A 7,500-nucleotide genomic window follows, 5' to 3' on the forward strand; every position below is an offset into this window, starting at 1 on the left:
TCAATGTGTTTACATAGTTTCCTAGTTTTTACCACTTCGACTCCAGATACATAAAATTTACGTTAAAAAAAAGTGTTATAATAATTATTAATAAAAAAAATATCAAGTGATAATTCTCAGCCAGAGATATAAATTCATAAATAACTCTTACATTGTATATATGTGTATATATATATATATATATATATATATATATATATATATATATATATATATATATATATATATATATATATATATATATATATTTATATGTCACAGCAGACTGTAAAAACCAGGATTTCAAATCCCTGAAATTTTCCAGAGAATCTCAGGAATTCAATTCCTTCTAGCGGGACATTTGATCCCGAGGGGCTGAGTACTAAACCATGGCGAAGTGATTCTCTGCACTGGCCCCTCAGAGGTCAAATGTGTTTCATAAATGTTGAAGTACTAGCCCCTCGGGGATCAGATGTTCCTAAGTGAGTTGGTGATTTCGCGAATTCACCGAAAACTTCAGGAAATTCGTGAAATCCCTGGTTTCACAATCTTACTGTAACATATATACAACCCTTGATATAGGGTGACACCAGAAAGCAGTAGTCATTTGGTTTTAGGAAGTGTGTTTAGGTGAGGTCGCTACCCTCAAGTCTTTTTTTTTTAATACCTAGGTTTTGACCTACCACAGATAACTAATTGCCAGGGAAATAATTATTTAGTCGTTAGGTTATTTAAACCACGGGTTTTAGCAGGTAAATCGTACGTTCTTACCATTAAACTGGTTGTTTAGATTATTATTTTAGTATTAATCCGTGCGTTCGTGTTTTATTGGATATGAATTGTGGAAAAGAGGAAATTCTCAAATCGGGAGGAGGAGGAGGAAGGGACTCTTACGTCGAAGTTTGGAATCTTCGATGTAATTGCTTTTTATGAACGACGAGACGAGCGGCGGAAAACAGCGTCTCGCAGACTCGTGGTTCTGCTCCGTGGCAATAAAAAGGACATAAGCATTTGGGGAGCAATTCGACTCTTACTTTTTTGTTCATACTTTTTTTCCCCACCCTCTTACCTTTCGTTGGATTATTTTTTCTTTTTTTTTCTTTTGCTTTTTTGTCGATCTCACCTTTCGTCTGATTCCTCTTTTTGCTTGTGTTTTTTTTTTTTCTCTTACCTTTCGTTTTTCCTTCTGTTCTTTCTAGTTTAAACTTTTTGGTGCACATTGCTAAGAACTTTTAAAATTTTATCCAGATTTTGCTATTATTATTATTATTATTATTATTATTATTATTATTATTATTATTATTATTATTATTATTATTATTCAAAAAAGAAAATATTCTTATGAAATTAACCAGAAAAAACCATTAAATTGCAAAGACATAAAATTTTTTTTAATAAAGATATAATTTTTTTGCTCTATGCATATTTAAAATTACTGTAAGAAATAGGTCATTCTATCTTCCAGCTATATTTGTAAGGGATGAAATTTCTTCCACTGAATCTGTAGATATCAAAGTATGATTTTCTATTCTTGGATAAGTTGTTGACGACTGAGGAATATTACACCATCCTCTTTACTGGCGAAATTCGAGCTGTATATGCTCAACGTATATACTGTATTTTTCTTTTTTTTCCTTTTTGTTTTGTTTTCGCGTTAAAAGTATTGTCAGCTTTAACATGCCCAGCTCCGTATTTTTATTCCTGTGTGACCTTTTCGCCGTCGTTTATTTTTATTTTTATTTTATTTATTTTTTTTCCTAAAATCCTATTTTTGAATTTGATCTTTAGGGCTGCTGCGAAAAAATAAGACGTATTTTTTGTTGTGCCGGGAAAGATTGACTCTATTTTTGAAAATGAGTTCTCGTTGCGAGCCGATGTTTCTGGCCAGAACATTTTACAATTATCGCACTGGCTCGTGGGCTTAATTATAACCCGTTTCTTCTTGCGCCGTTTTCATGAACTTTGGTTCAGGCCCTCCTCATTTTCATGTACTTATTATTATTATTATTATTATTATTATTATTATTATTATTATTATTATTATTATTATTATTTTTAGTTTGTCAATGCATATCGTTGATCCCAAGTTTGACTTACTATTTATCTGTCAATGCTTATCGTTAATCCTAAGTTTTGGCCTTATTATTATTATTATTATTATTATTATTATTATTATTATTTATTTATTTATTTATTTATTTATTTATTTATTTATTTGTCAATGCATGTCTTTAATCCTAAGATCAGCACCCCCCTTGTATCCAGGCTTTGGACCTGTATGAATGCATCAGATATGCTGTTAAAGTTGTGAACACCTTCATTAGTATGCACAATACAAGGGCGAAGAGAAGAGGACTTAAGAAAGAAATAAAAAAAACGGTTTCCTGGGAAGCCAGGCTAAAACGTCGTTTGAAATGCGTCCACCTGTCATTTTAGCATTTGTAATGAGTCCCACGGCGGAACCCCTTTTCTACCTGGTCTCATCTCTCATAGTTCCGCCTCTGACGCTCTCCGCTGGAGGCTGGCTGGAAGCTACCTGCCGCTGTTGCTGCTGTTTTCGTCTTGCTGTGGCACTGTTTTGTTTTTCACGTCGGTTCCATGTATTACGGGAGGGTAGGTCCTCTCTCTCTCTCTCTCTCTCTCTCTCTCTCTCTCTCTCTCTCTCTCTCTCTCTCTCTCTCTCTCCAAAAAGAATCTTTATCATGTTCAAAATCATAGTGTTATGAGGTTTGTATTTAGTTTTTTGCATCTTCCAAATGTGTTAATGGAGTATGGATCTCTGTCTCTCTCTCTCTCTCTCTCTCTCTCTCTCTCTCTCTCTCTCTCTCTCTCTCTCTCTCTCTCCAAAATTGAGTATCTTTATCATGTTGAAAATCATAGGTTTATAGATTTGTGTTTAGGTTTTACGTCTTCCAAATGTGTTAATGAAGTATGGATATCTCTCTCTCTCTCTCTCTCTCTCTCTCTCTCTCTCTCTCTCTCTCTCTCTCTCTCTCTCTCTCTCTCCAAAAAGAATCTTTATCATGTTCAAAATCATGTTGTGAGATTTTTGTTTAGGTTTTATGTCTTCCAAATGTGTTAATGAAGTATGGATATCTCTCTCTCTCTCTCTCTCTCTCTCTCTCTCTCTCTCTCTCTCTCTCTCTCTCTCTCTTTCATATCTCCAAAGCTGTCAGGTTTCGGAAGTGTTTGCAAGACCTGCGATTTGTTTAGTATCACTTGCAGTAAATGCGACTTAATCTAGCCAATAAATCGTAGTCTTAAAGGAAGAGCATTTGAATCTTAATGCTGCTGCAGATGTGCTAACAGGTGGAATGTAGATTGCTTCTTAAGATACATAGCAGAATAATAATTCACCGAAATGGGACGGAAAGTGCGTCGTTGCTAAATGACGGAGCCGGTGTCTGTAATTGGAAGAATGGAGGTGATTTAATTCAATTTGGCACTTCTGTTGAGTTTAAGTATGCAGTTTGAGTTTATACACGCGTGCCGGTATCGAACCAGAATAAAAAAAAAGACAGATAGTGAAAGTGTGTGGTTGAACGCAGTTAAAAAAAAGACATAGTGTAAGATGAGGTGTTATATATAATCATCCTTCCTTGGCAATAAGATATTTCCTTAAGAATTTACATATGTATACAGTGATTGTTATAGGTTCTCTCTCTCTCTCTCTCTCTCTCTCTGGCTAGCATTATCAGCCTATTAGCTGACAGGTGAGACAGGTGTTGCAAGCTGTTGTCGGCCTTGAGGGGAGCCACATACCACATTTGTCATTGTTCGTTTTTATTCCTCGTGTCTTTGTACTCTTGGCGGGTTGATGTTGACGGAGTGGTACCGTTCAAGATGAGCATTGCAACTAATCATGACGACGGCCCCGCTGCAATGGGGGGTTCAGGCAGGCCCGGTACGGGGGGTTGGAGTGGGCAGCCTATTTCTGTTGGCCACAAGTCCCTCCCCGAATTCCCTTCAGAGACGTGATGTTTTGGCATTACTGCTGCCGTCAGTTTCGTAATCCACAAGCGGTTTGATTTAGCAGCAATTTCTAAACGCAAAGTCTATCCTAAAAATAAAGGAGAATATTTGTTTCTGCATCAGCTTGAATAGTAGTTAATAAGCTAGGAATTACACGTTTCATTGGGAGACTCAGCCTAAAATTCCGAAAAGCTCTGAATTTTGTACATAATTACGTCAGTAAGGCATTGACAAACCCTCTCGGCTTTGTACCATTTTGCATATGACATGAGGACTGACATATCCAACTTCTTAAAGTATTTGAGTTGATTCGATATATTTGGTTGCACGGCCTCTCGACTGAAAATATTATGCAATCACTTGTTTGACAACGCAACATATTTCCAACGTGATTCTTAGTGAACTGAGTAATGCTATATCTTCTAAATGTAGGACGGGACTTCCCTCTTTTATAACAAAAAAGAAAAAAATTATACTACCTCTTTGTTTGAACCAGGAATTGAAACTTGTCCATAATCGTTATTTTGCGATAAAATGCCGCATTATGCATACGATTTCTTTCAAGTTAATGTAAAACTCCACCAGTTACAACAAAGCTCATGAGCGTCCTCATTACCCGTGCTGTAAGTGGGAATAGGCATTCATTACAGTACCTTTTGTAATTGATGATCCAAAGAATTTATATATACATGTGTTAAAAGACAGAGGCTTATTTCTTGCTTTAGCAATGGATCAGCCGACCCACAAGATCCAAAAATCAATTTCCTTTTCAAAGAAACTAGAGAACAATTTTACGCTAAATTTTCAGTATGTCTTGTAAAATTAAGTTTCTTTTCAGAGCAATTAAAGAACCATTTCACTCAAAATTTTCATCGTGTTTTGTTTGTCAAGATTGGATTTGTCTTTGTAATTTAGCATAATAGAATTGGATTACAGTTTTTTCTTGGCTTTGTGAGTGTAAGCATTTTACCATTAATTTATATATGTGATATTTTCGATGGGTAGGGCGTTTTAAAACGAATCATGATTATAAGAAACGTCCAGAGTAAAATAAAAATAAAGACGTATGGTCGACAAACTCGGGTACTGTTAGAAATATTCGTATATATAAAAAAAGACTGGTTCAGCATGTAATAGTTGAAGTAGTGGGCACTGTCATAGAAATCCATATCAAGCTTGTAATACTTACAGTGAACCATCAACAATATTGCTGCGCTATTGCCCATTTGTAAAATATTACACATGCAATAAAAGTCTGCTGTGAACAATTCCTGGCCGAAATGTTTTGTCGCGACAGAAATTGAAACTTTCCGTTGTGCTCTCCTTAATTTACTACGCAGTTTACACGTCGTATGTTCTCGACTGTGCTTAGAAATAATCCTGTCTCTATATAAAACAGTATTTTATATGAATATTATTACATTGCGTGTATATGGGAATTTCTGTGAAGTTCAGTGTAGTTCGAGATTCAGTTCTGGTTCAGCGGCATTGCTGAGCTCTCAATTATAATGTCCGACTGCCACCAGTCGACGCAGGTGTGAATGGCTCCCAGTGGCAGCTAGGAGTCAGAGAAGGCCAGGGCCAGCAACCTCACCTCATAAAGGCAGGTGGTGCTACCCCCTCTTTATGTGAAAAGGCGAATATAGATAGATAGACTGATAGAAAGATGTAGATATACATATGCACAGATTTATTTGTGAGTGCGTGTGTGTGCTTGTGTATTTAATATAATCAGTTTACTCTTTTATTGGACAGAATCAATGAAAAACAAGGCAACAGTCGCTTCTTCAAAATCCTCTCTGTGTATGTAACGGTTCATGAATGTCTTGATGTCCTATGTATATCATTTATTATATTTTCCTTGCATTTCGTTATTGTTCGTATATTTTTGAGCTTATGTAGGATTTGTTTTGCAGTATTTGTATGAAGTGCAAAAAACTTACTGATGGAATGAGATAGCTTTGTCGATTTGATGTTTTCCTCAAGGGAAAGGTTCTGCTACGACTTAGTTTTGAACAGATTTCTACGTTTTTATTTGTATTCCAAGATTAATTTTCCGTTATAGTGAAACATTTGAAGGGGAGACCAGAAGTTTTGTTCTTGTAGAGTATAAACAAAAAAGAAAATCTTAGCTGGAGATTATTGTTAGGAAAGGGGAATGCGGAAATGTTACTTCACGTAAATACGAAATAAGTAAATGAACAAATATAAAAGGTCAAACAAACCTACTGAATTGTAAAGAAAATATAACGATGCGTGTTGAACGATTTCACACACAAAGAAACGAATGGATAAACGAATACATATATATATAAGGTTAAATTAACACTAAGAATAAAACAGAAAATTTAACGTTCAGTTTCAAAAGGTATCACATCGGAAATAATACACTCTCAGATAGGAAAAGAAAATCCTTTCTCAGGAGAGTTCCTGCGCCTAATGATAAACTTAGAAGCTCGAATCTTCTCTTATCTTTTTTTTTTGTGATCAAATTAGATTCAAATTCTATCTCCCTTTTTTTTATAGGGCGTCGCCCTTTTAAATCCGATGTAGTTTGAACGTCCGTCCCTGTTGCTCCGAGGGCGTCGTTGCTAACTACACCCAACTATGACAAAAGAGTCTGGAATTGTTAGATAATTTTGTTTGTGTTTTACTGTCGGTTTGTTGCCCGGCGGGCCTTCTCTCTCTAAGCTTACGGTTACGAAGTTGCTGCTTAGTAGTAGCAAGTTGAACTTCTGCGTCTTAAAGTGAAGTTCGGCCGCCAACTTTCCGAGAAAATTAAAGCATCTGTCTTTAACTTTCCCGCAGCCTAATATGGGAGCTCGAATGTCCTAAATTGGGAAGTCTGGCAGTTTCTACGTATTCCCCAGAGGAAAGTTGACTCCCGAGTTTAAAGTTAACATTTGAGATCTTCTGACTTGGCCAGTTGGTGGAGCAGATCGACCTTCTTCTTCTTCTTCTTCTTCTTTTTAGTTTTCGTGATTTTAGTTTTTTTTTAGTTTTGATGACATTTGTTTCTGTGCGACTGATAATTCAGTCGTAAGAAGATTTACTTATTTCTGCAGTCGTCGTCGTCGTCTTCTTCTTCTTCTTATTATTATTATTATTCTTCTTTTAGTTTGGTAATTCTAGCTTTTCTAGTCTTGATGATACTTTTGTTACTGTGTGACTGCTAATTCTTTTGTAAGAAGACTTACATATTTCTGTAAACGTCGGGTCATTCTTAACCCAGGTGTAAGTCTTTTGGTAGCCTTTTCTTCTATTTACTCACCTCTTCTCGATTCTCGAAGACTTAAGGTGACTACTTGAGTCCGCATCCACCGGCGCCGCCACTCGAATTATCATAGTGTGATTATCTTAGCGTGTTCTTTTTCACACGAAGTAGGCGTCGACGGCGAAGGCTGGACGTCAAGAGCACCACCTGGCGGCTTGTGTGTGTGTGTTTACGTTGCGCGGTGTCTGGTGTGAAGCCCTAACCTACTATTCGCAAGGTCCAAAGTTCGTACACCTGGTGTAGGCGGAGGCCCCTTTTTAATCTTCCGAATGTTC

This window comes from Macrobrachium rosenbergii, chromosome 2 (genome assembly GCF_040412425.1).
Source record: "Macrobrachium rosenbergii isolate ZJJX-2024 chromosome 2, ASM4041242v1, whole genome shotgun sequence".
Classification (NCBI taxonomy): Eukaryota; Metazoa; Arthropoda; class Malacostraca; order Decapoda; family Palaemonidae; genus Macrobrachium; species Macrobrachium rosenbergii.